An 11701-nucleotide genomic window follows, 5' to 3' on the forward strand; every position below is an offset into this window, starting at 1 on the left:
ATGCTTAGATCTCCGTGCGAGCCATCTGCCTCTCCACATCATTACTTCGAGCCGTCACATCAATCATGAGGTCCCCTCATTAATCTCGCTCTCATAAATGAGAGAGAGATTGGGGGGCAGGTGAAGGAGCAGAAAGTGGACTGGGCCATCCTTGGGCCGGTCCACTTAGTCCAGAACATCTTTGGGCCGCTAATCCACTCTCAGAACGACCCATCAAGCCCAAGGATCTATTCAACCACCTCCAGGCCCAATCTTTTCGGCATGGTAAAAGGGATTTCCATTCACTACAGCCCAAAGGAAAGACCCATTGAAAACAAGCCTAAGTTTGAGAGAGGTTTTACAGTAAATGTACACTTCATAAATAGAAGTGAAAGAAAATAAGAGAGGGAGATTATATGAAGTGTAATAGATTACTTTCCTAATACAAATAGCAATTTCTTGCATCTTCAAGGGTAAATTACACTGACATCCCTTGAAGTTTCGTCAACATACACATACCTCCCTTATTGTTTGTCAAATTACACCAACCCCTCCTAAGGTTTGTATCTTTTTAACACTGGGTTCCTTTCCATTAACGGTCATTAGTGATCAACTCAGCCAACAATGATGTAAGCATTTTATTTAATCAAAATTTCCAATAGTGCCCTTTTCATTATCCTTCTTGACAAATAGAAATACATCAATACCCACCAACGTTTATATTATACTATTATCACTGTGCACCTGAAGCAAAAGTTAAAGATCTACAACTCACTGTCTTTAGTTACATCTTATTAGGTCTTGTTTGGAGAAGTTTACTATTAATTTGTTTTGGTAAGAAAAATGATTATTTATCAAATTCCTAGAATCAAAAAATAAATAAAACATTGAGATAGTTCCACAGAATAAAAAGAAATGAAAGTGAATGTTAGAAGATACATATATATGTGTGTGTATATATATATATATATAAAGCTGTATACTAACAATTTTTGCCAGAAGAATGCAAGGAATTTGATATAAGATAATAGAAAAAATAATAATAAATAAAATACATCTATAAACCAATCTTATTTGGCCAAACGATGGAGAAGACGAAGCTTGGTAGGACTATTTGTGTAGCACAGAACCACCTCTTTGCTAATGTGTTTAAAAGCCTATTTTCCAATCATATTTGAAAGCCTATATAATAAGGATAGAAATGTAATTACACAATAATAGTTAACACCATCCAATCAACAGTTCTGACATGGGAGGTCTGTATAATTTGACAAATAAGAGGGGAGGTCTCTGTATATTTACTAAACCCAATGGGAGGTCAATGTAATTTATCCTTAAATAAATAACTTTTATTCTTTCCCTTTTTTTCCCATTGTTTTTAAATAAATAACCTTCATTCTTTACTCTTTTTTTTCCATTGTTTTCAAATAAAAATATATATGATCACTGTTTATTCGCTCCTCTCTCTAGATCCATATTAAAGAGGATAAAATGATAATTAAGAGCATTTCTAGTAGTATGTTAAAATACTCCTTTGTGTAAAATACACACGGCCACGTATAATGTGTAATTTTTTTATTTTATTTTATTTTTATTTTTATTTTTTTTCTCTAGAGTTCTGTTAAGATCCATTAGCACGTCACCAATGTGTAAAATTGTTGTGACTTTTTTACACAGCCACATTAACATATTTTTTTTTCTCCTTCCTCTTTCCCATTTCATTAACAAATCAATCATATATTAAGTAAGTTTGTAAAAATTTTGTGGGGTCCAAACATGACACTAGTTAGTTGTTATTGGGGGATATATTTTTACACAAAAGGAATAAAACAACTGTTGGAGCTAAAAATAAATAATCTAATTTTTTTTTGTATAAATCTATTACGATACATCATATATATGCAAAAAAAAATATATATACAAAACGGTTGGAAATGCTCTTAATGAAATGAGAAAAAGGGAGGAGAAAGGAAATATATTGATGTAGCTATGTAAAATACACAACAGATTAGTGACGAAGCAGTGTATCTTAACAGACTATTAAAGATAAAAAAAAAAATTACACATTATACGTGAGAGTGTATATTTTATACAAAAAATTATTTTAACAGACATTTTTATTGACCACAAATTTTTTTTTTTTTTTTTTTGGCAACTTTACTAGTAAAAGTGTTTTATTTTAATTTTTCTTATATTCTTATAGCTACCAAACTGGAAGCTCTCAGATGTATTTTTCAGAATGGTCCCACAATAACTATATATTTTGCTCAAAGACTTTTTTTACCATTGTTGATATCTACCTTCATTCTTTCCATATGATCACATATTTATTTTTTTTTATTTTTTTTCTTTTTTTGTTTTTTGGGTTGGGGTAGAAATGTCAGTAGGTCCTACACTAGAATTAGGGTCAGTCTCTATTGGAGTGTGATATATATATAGAACTAGGGAGAGAAACAATTAATTCAAGACCAACATCAAAGCGAGACATTAGTGCTCCGATAGGGCATTTTTTACACAATATGTGAAAAACAAAATATGTCTTATAAAAAGTAATAAGTAAAGATAATACCGGAACCTAATTCACATAAAGCTAGGAGTGGGAGTATGAGAGCGTAAAATTTTTAAAAAAATTTAGCGCAGAAGTGTCTTGAGAGCATCTAAACATTTATTTATATGTACTTATTTCTTTTAATGCATTATCATTTTATTTTATTAAATAATTTTTACTAATTTAATATATTTAAAAGTAATGAGATATTTACAAATTATTAGTTTATTAATTAAAATTACAAAATAGTAGTTTAATTTTTAATTGTATTCATTGTATTGCAAACATCTAACATACCCGTGGAAGTTTTTATTGCTTCTCTACAAAAGGTTCCTAGGTTCAATTCTTATTATACACACTTACACCTTTTTAGTCATTATTTGAGCCAAAGGCAATTTGCTTTGCGAATTCAACCGAACTCATGTAATGACCTGGTCATTTTCCTTCTTTTCATTTTCTCTGATTTTCACAGATATATATTTTTTTTCCGTTGTCTTTTCCTTCTGAGTTCAGTTTCATGCCACTTAGTGTCGTCTCGAGTGCTCAGAAATAGTTTTTGAGACCCTTTCTTTGGATTGACAACTTTGTTTGAGGACCGTGTCATTTCCACATTTTCATTTTTCGGACACTATTCACTTTTCGTCCTTTTCCCTATTTTTGTCTTTTCCTCGTTTGTCACTTTGTTGACATAGCCACACGTCTTTTGTTCGGAGTTGATTTTTGACTTCACATATCTTCATTCTAAGTTGTTTCCAAGAAATACATATCTTTACTTTTATAGTAAAGTACTCTGATTGCTCTTGGTGTCCATAGGGGCATGGATGCACAATTCTTCAGAAACTTATTATTTTCTTGGGGTATTTTTCATAAATATCTTTTGAAGATTTTTTATTTCAGGGTTTTCTAAGAAAATAACTTTTGGAAGATATTTCTGGGGCAGTTTCGTAGTTTTCACTTTTTGGAGGGGCCATTGCGCAATTAATGAAAGTTATTACAAAATGTCTTGTTTTGAGTCTGGATTCTCGTACAGGATTCATTTTCACTTTTTGTTGAGTTGCGTACTCTTAGAATTTCCTTCTGGTCATTTTTCTCCAGTTTCAGGGTTTCCGACCCTAGTTTGCGCTAAACTTGTTTGGGGCATATCTCTCTGGTCGGGACTCAGTTTTTGATGCCATTACTTTCGTTATTCATATATTCTCATTTTGAATCTTTTTCGTTCACGGAGTTTTGCCGTTTGAGCGCGTATGCTCAAATTTCACTTTTTCGGACCCGGCGGGGCCCGTTCGGGGCACTTTTAGGGTTTTTCTATAAATAGGGTGACTTAGGAGAAAAATCAGATTTTCTCTTCTTCTTCCTCCCTCCTTGGCCGGCCATCCATGGAAGCCATGGCTGCCGCCCTTCTCTCTTCTTTCCGGCCACTTTCCTTTAGTAAAAAGATATAGTGCCTTAGCGTTTTATGTTCACCTTATCGTGCTCTACCTTTCCCCCTTATTAGAATTCATTTTTGGCCATTTCTTGAGTTTGGGTTTGAAGTCAAGTTGTGATTTTGATGGGGTTTCCTTGGGATTCTTGTTCACTGTGTTGTCCCCGACAAAACCTAAGAGTTTCGTCGGATTTGGAGCGATTTCATTTCGGTAGGGATTTGAGATTTCATTTCAAATGGAGGTAGGGGATATTTTAGGATTTTGTATGTGTTGTATTGAGTATTTTCCATGATTATACAACTTGTTTGCATGCCTTGTATTAAATTTAGAATATTAGTAATATTTACAAGGATGTGTATAGCTTAGAATTGAATTGTGGCATGATGATAAATTATGCTTTGATATGTTTGTTAACATATATTAAATTAGAATTATTTGAATAAAAATTGCACTTTTTATTTAATAATTACCTTTTGTGAAAATTTAATTCTCATGGATGTACCTTACATGAAATTAACTTGTAGCATGCTTTTAAATTAAGTCTTGACATGTTATTTAACATACTTTAATTTGAGAGCATTTGAATAAGTATGAAAATCTAGAGATTTTAATTAAAATGATTAATTAAAATCTATTTGAGGGTTCCATTGGCTAAGTAAGTTTTTAACTTGGTATTTGTGATAATTAGGACTTGTATACTAACATATGTTAATTTGGGACCATTTGGTGTTGCTTTAGAATTTAGGGATTTGATTATCATGATTTAGTTAAATTCCATTTTTATTGTTCAAATGGCCTGATTAAGTTTTTGATTTGATATATGTAATGAGCATGCTATGTTGTTTAATATATATTAAATAAAGGGTTTTTGAATTTGATTTGAAATCTAGAGAATTTAATTATTTTGTTTAATTAAATTCTATCTAATGGCTCCATGGATTTATTTGTGTTTTTGAAGTTGTTTCTATATTCAAATCATGGACTTGGACTTATTGTGTAGTCACTTGGTTGTGTTTTGAGCATTTGATAATATTATTGTTATATTTATATTCATGAGAAGATGTTTTCTTTATAGAATATATTGTTACCTTGTATAATGAATTGCACACTTTGTAATTGACATTATATATGCCATTTTAGAATTTAAAGTCCAAGGCATGAATTGTGTGGTTTTAACCTACTTGTGCATGGAAGGTGAATTTGTGCATTTTATAAATTATGTATAAGTTGTGAACTTATTTGGTTTATTTTGGATTCTCTTGGGACATTGTCACAAGTGACATGGCTAGAGTTTAGCTCTAGTGTGGGAAGTATGAGTTCTCCCTAATTGAGATAGTGCGCACTTAGAGTGATCTTCCCTGCGGGTTAATGCCCGGAATAACCGTTTAGGTCTCGGCAGAATTCTGAGCTTAGATGTCCAAGGATTCCACTATTTGATTTTGCATTCAATTCCAAGTTGACAATCATGTTTAATTGTGACTTGTGGTTTTGGTTATTGGCGAATTTTGATATTGTTAAGTACATCTATGCAGTATGATTTTGAATGAATCATAGTATGCTTTTAATGTTGTTAAGTACATTTATGTTTTATGATTTTCATTGAATCATTGTAAACTTGATGTTGTTAAGTACATTTATGTTATATGATCTTTGATGAATCCTTGTACACTTGATGTTGTTAAGTACATAATGCTTAAAATGTTCAAATGTAGCTTAGGAATGATCCTCTAGATTCATTTGGAACATAGACGTTAGGTGGCATGAGAATCTATGTCTTGTTGCTTTATCTAGCATGCTTCTATATGGTTGAATTGCATGGATGATGTGATTTATGCTAGAAATGATTTAGGTAGCTTAAGATGCTCCCTGAGTCTCACCCTTAACATAGATGTCAGGTGGCATGAACCTTTTAACATGTTTTACCTTAAGGTGATAAAATTGTAAAATGCTAGGTTGATGCATGCTCATTTCCTACGAGTAGCTTTATGTTACTCACCCACGTAGTTGGGACATTTTTCAGGTACAGGGATTAAAGTTGGGATTCTCATTTTGCTTGAATGATTTGTGGACTTGAAGGGTTCAATTCTTGTGTAGGTTGGCTTGAAATACCAATTTTAGCCTTTTATGTCAAAATGTGTATATTTGATTCTAAACATGTAAAGTGTACATAAACACACTCTTTACTATGTATTTGATATGTATGACAAGAAGTTAAGGGCCAAGCATGTTTAATTTTGCACTTGTACTCATTAGGCGCCACATTCTACTTGAATATGTATTTTTACCAACTTTGGAGGTTTGGCATGTCAAATTTTGTAAATGTTGTGTAATAAGGCCATGGGCCATTGTAACATGTTTCAATATATAAAGTACACTTGCGAGCATACTTGTATAGCTTAAAATCATGTTTTTGGTCCACATTCACATTGGGGTTTGAGGCTAGGGTGAAGCCTCAACAAATTTTGTTCATAGCAGGTCATTTAGCAGCTTTTCAAGGAGTTTCAGTCGACCGAAACTCCAGTTTGGTCGACTGATGGCCTATTTTGGCCTACCGAACCATGCAACCTTCAAAAAACAAGATTTTAGCAAAGGCTCTGTGAGTTTCGGTCGACCGAAACTCTATTTTGGTCAACCGAAATAGCCTTTTTACCCCAGCTTCTTCAGTTTTGCTTCAGCACTGTTGTTCTGACTTTAAACGGCCATATCTCCTTTATTTCTAATCCAAATGGGGTGATTCTTGATCCTAAACTCAAGGATTTTGAGTCAGCTTTCCAATTGTACCAATTCCATTCCCAGATTCCAAATATAGTGGGAGTTATTCATATTTTAGTGAGGTAATGTCAGTTTTCGCTTAAACCGGGAAAGGGCATTTTGTGGGACTCTTGGCCAAAGTTCTTAGAACCTCTTGGAATGTTGTAAAAAACAAATTCTAGATTTGAATTCACGAACTCTAGAAATTAAGTTTGTGAATTTTATGTGAATTCACTACTAACTCGTCAATTCACGCGTAAAGCGTGAGAGCGAGACCCTCATGAGTGAACTTTCTAAGACTTCAAGGAATTAATACCCAAAAAGGGTTTAATTCAAGAGTTTATTTTGCAATGAACTTTCTAAGACTTAGTTTGGTTAGATATAAATAGTAAGAAAGGAAAATAAAAGGAAAATTTTCAAACTTTTTAAGAGTTTGGTTAGCAAGAAAAGAAAATTTTGTGGGAAATAATTTTTAATAACCTCCCAACTTTCACACAAAATTTTCTTAGGAAAATTTTGCTTTCTTGAAAAAATGGTGTGAAAATCCAATTATACCCACTTTTTAACTTTCTAAAATAAATATTGTTTGTGCATGATTTTTAGTAAGAATATTATAATAATTACTCCTCTCTACGTATCACAAAATTTTATTATTTAGATTAAAAGACCATTTTGTGTGAAATATACATAATGTGTAATTTTTTTTTTTTTTCAACAGTGTGTTAAGATACATTGTCACTTTATCAATGTCCACATCAATATATTTCTCTTTTCTCCCTCCTTTTCATTTCATTATGTGGTGGTGTTGGGCATGACACATGGTTGGTTGTTATTGACAAATATAGTTTTTTATAAAAAAGGTATATAATAATAGTTTGAACTAAAAATAAGTACACAATTATTTTATTTTATTTTATATATTTTTTTTGGTGTAAATCTACTATAACATATCAAATTTACACTATATATATATATATATATATATATATATATATATATATATACTATTATTAAAAGTACAAGTGGTGTTAAGAATTTCAAATCATCATTAAAAATAAATAAATAAATAATAAAATAAATTACCAATTAAAACAATATAAACCAAGTTACCAATTAAAATACAAACATAAATTAATCATTATAAATTATTTACAAGGGGTGACAAGAATTTCAAATCATTATTAAAAATAAATAAACAATAAAATAAGTTACCAATTAAAACAATATAAACATAAGTTACCAATTAAAATACAAACATAAATTAATCATTATAAATTATATCTCTATACTTATTATTAAAAGTATAAAGGGTGTCAAGAATTTCAAATTATCATTAAAAATAAATAAATAAAAAAATAAGTTACCCATTAAAACAATATAAACATAAGTTACCAATTAAAATATAAACATAAATTATTTATAAGGGGTGTCAATAAATTCAAATCATCATTAAAAATAAATATATAATAAAATAAGTTACCAATTTAAACAATATAAACATACATATCATAGAATTATTTATATATATATAATAAATAATAATACAAAATTATTTTTTTATATATTTAATTTTCTTTTTTAATAATTTTTTATTTTTACTTTATACTCATACATAAATTTTCACTCATTTCCATCGCGCACGTATGTTTTACTAAGTATATATATATTGACAACGATGCTCTTATCTTATTTTTATTTTTTAAAAATTTATTATTTGAAAAAAGAAATGGGCTGGTTTTAGATTAAGATTAGTAGATTACTACTGTCGGGAATTGCTGGGAGGGTGGATAGGTGCGGGGCCGTACAATAAAGCCCCAATCCTCTCAAGTCTCAACCTATATATATATATTTAGACGAAGGGAAGTAAAGTCCGGAGGGTTTCCTGAAGGATAAGATTTGGGTTTGTGTTTGGGGGGCTCAATTATCTATATATATACATAATTGTTTTTTTTTTTAACTGAGTTGGCTTCATTACGTACCAATGTGTTATCCAAATATTTTGTCTTCTCATGTATGCGGCAATTACACATTTCACAGGTTATTATGTCACATTTCTGAGAAAAAATACATTGTGAAGTTTAATAAGTAGGGACACTGATCACCTTCACCATCAAAATAAGCTATTCACACAGTTCTACAAAACTAATTTCACACCTCTGCAAAACTAATTTCACACCTAAATTTAACATTTTTTAATTCTTTCATTTGTCATCCGTTAGTGTAAATTATAATATTTATTTACTTGAAATTGACATTAGTTAAGCATTATAGTGTATTTGAAATATTGGATAATTGTAGGATTTTCTTCTATAATCTTCAATAACCATTCTAGTGAATGTAAAATATTCCATAATTATTTTTTTTTTTAACTGAGTTGGCTTCATTAGGTACCAATGTGTTATCCAAATATTTTGTCTTCTCATGTATGCGGCAATTACACATTTCACAGGTTATTATGTGATATTTATGAGGAAAAAAACATTGTGAAGTTTAATAAGTAAGGACACTGATCACCTTCACCATCAAAATAAGCTATTCACACAGTTTTGTAAAACTAATTTCACACCTAAATTTAACATTTTTTAATTCTTTCATTTGTCATTCGTTAGTGTAAATTATGATTTTTTTTAACTTGAAATTGACATTGGTTAAGCATTCTAGCGTATTTAAAATCTTCGATAATTGTAAGATTTTCTTCTATAATCTTCAATAACCATTCTAGTGAATGTAAAATCTTGCATAATTGTTTTTTTTTTAACTGAGTTGGCTTCATTAGGTACCAATGTGTTATCCAAATATTTTGTCTTCTCATGTATGCGGCAATTACACATTTCACAGGTTATTATGTCACATTTCTGAGAAAAAATACATTGTGAAGTTTAACAAGTAGGGACACTGATCACCTTCACCATCAAAATAAACTATTTACACAGCTCTGCAAAACTAATTTCACACCTAAATTTAACATTTTTTAATTCTTTCATTTGTCATCCGTTAGTGTAAATTATGAATTTTTTTTTTCTTAAAATTGACATTAGTTAAGCATTCTAGCGTATTTGAAATCTTGGTTAATTGTAGGATTTTCTTCTATAATCTTCAATAACCATTGTAGTGAATGTAAAATCTTCCATAATTTTTTTTTTTTTACCTGAGTTGGCTTCATTAGATACCAATGTGTTATCCAAATATTTTGTCTTCTCATATATGCGGCAATTACACATTTCACATGTTATTATGTCATATTTATAAGAAAAAATACATTGTGAAGTTTAATAAGTAGGGATACTGATCACCTTCACCATCAAAATAAGCTATTCACACAGTTCTAACAAACTAATTTCACACCTTTGCCAAACTAATTTCACACTTAAATTTAACAGCTCTTGGGATTTAATGGAGCCAGCTCTTGAAGTTCAATGGAGCCGGCTCTAAGTTGTTGAGCCGGCTCTTTGAGTTGGCAGCTGGCTCTTTGAGTTGGCAGCCGGCTCATAATAAATATGGAGTCGGCTCTCAGAATTTTTAGAGCTGGCTCCTTACCAAGCAAAAAAAAAAAATAAATAAAAGAAAAAAAAAATAATGGACAGCCGGCTCAAGAAGAAATGTGGAGACGGCTCAACCTAATTTTTTGGAGACGGCTCAATTAATTTGTAGAGCCGACTCTTTTGGGCTTTTTCAGAGATGCCGAGAGATGGATGTTTAACGGAAGGCAAATTTAACGGAATAATGTGTTTTGCACCATTTTAGTGGAGCCCACAGACATATTACAAACTGAAGCACACGTAGCCAAACTAAGGCCTTTCATTAGCTCATAGCAGAGGACTGCAGGGTAACTCACAGCAGGGGATTTGAGCCCGTGTTTGGGAGATTAGCTTCAGTTTCATATGGAGCAGAGCCGAAAATATTAGAATTAAGTAACTCATCCAATAATTCCAATTTATGGTACTGGGTTCCTTTTTTGCTTTTTCCAATCTGAAATTGATCTTTTTTTTTTCTTGATTCCGCGTGTTTATGGAATCTTTATCTCCTTTTTGATCAGTTTGAATCTAATTTCATCTGGTTTATTGAATTTTGAAAATTTATGGGAGGCTTGAAATAGAAGATTTACCTCTTACCTTAGAGGCTTAGAAAAAAAAGGCAGGATAATCAAAGTGGAATTATAGCTGGCCACTTGTTATTCCACATAGTGTATTTATATTAATTCTTTCTTTTCAAGGAATGTTGATTGAACCTTGCCTTGGACTTGAATGATTTTGCAGAGAAAACTGAGAAAGGGTTGTTATATATATTAAGAGAATTTAAGTCATACCTAATATTCCAAGAAAGAACTATGAATTAAAGATTGTGTTAATAATTCGAGGGTTTTTCCGAGGTGGGTATTTGTCTTCTACGATGCATGTGAAAGTGAAAGAAAGAGTGAAGAGTAGTAGTGTGAATTGGGTGTTTAATATTAAATAGAAAGTGAGATTGTTTGCTTTGGTTTTGACAAAGTTCTACATCTGTATAAGAGGTCATGAAGTTGATTGGTTAGAGTTTGTCTTGTTTAGAGCTGTTGAGTTATATGGAATTATGGATTTAATTGATAACTAGTAACATCCATATTTGGAGGTCTGATGAGCTGCAGAGGGGTGTTAATGAAGTTTAGAGGGAGTTAGTGACAGAGATGGACATGGGGCATCGGATGACCTTTGTATATATATATATGCTACTGCAATGAGTGAATTTGGTAAGGGAATGGGGGTTACTCTCAGCTAGTTTGGGTTTCTCTGTTTAGGGTATTATGTAACTCCATAGAATTGATAAAGGAATAATGAATTCCAAGAAAAATATACCATTACATTATTTATTTGGATGCCTTGCAAATAGTTGTTTACTATATTTGCATGGATAATCAAAGTGGAATTCAATCTTCTGTACAGACCAAAACATCCATTCTTTTCCTGATTATGCACACTGCACAAGCGCACAATTATTTATTGATGGTGATAGATTTATAGTTGGT

This window comes from Cornus florida, unplaced genomic scaffold (genome assembly GCF_030987335.1).
Source record: "Cornus florida cultivar Cherokee Brave unplaced genomic scaffold, ASM3098733v1 CherokeeBrave_3.0.0_Hap2_Chr04, whole genome shotgun sequence".
NCBI lineage: Eukaryota > Viridiplantae > Streptophyta > Magnoliopsida > Cornales > Cornaceae > Cornus > Cornus florida.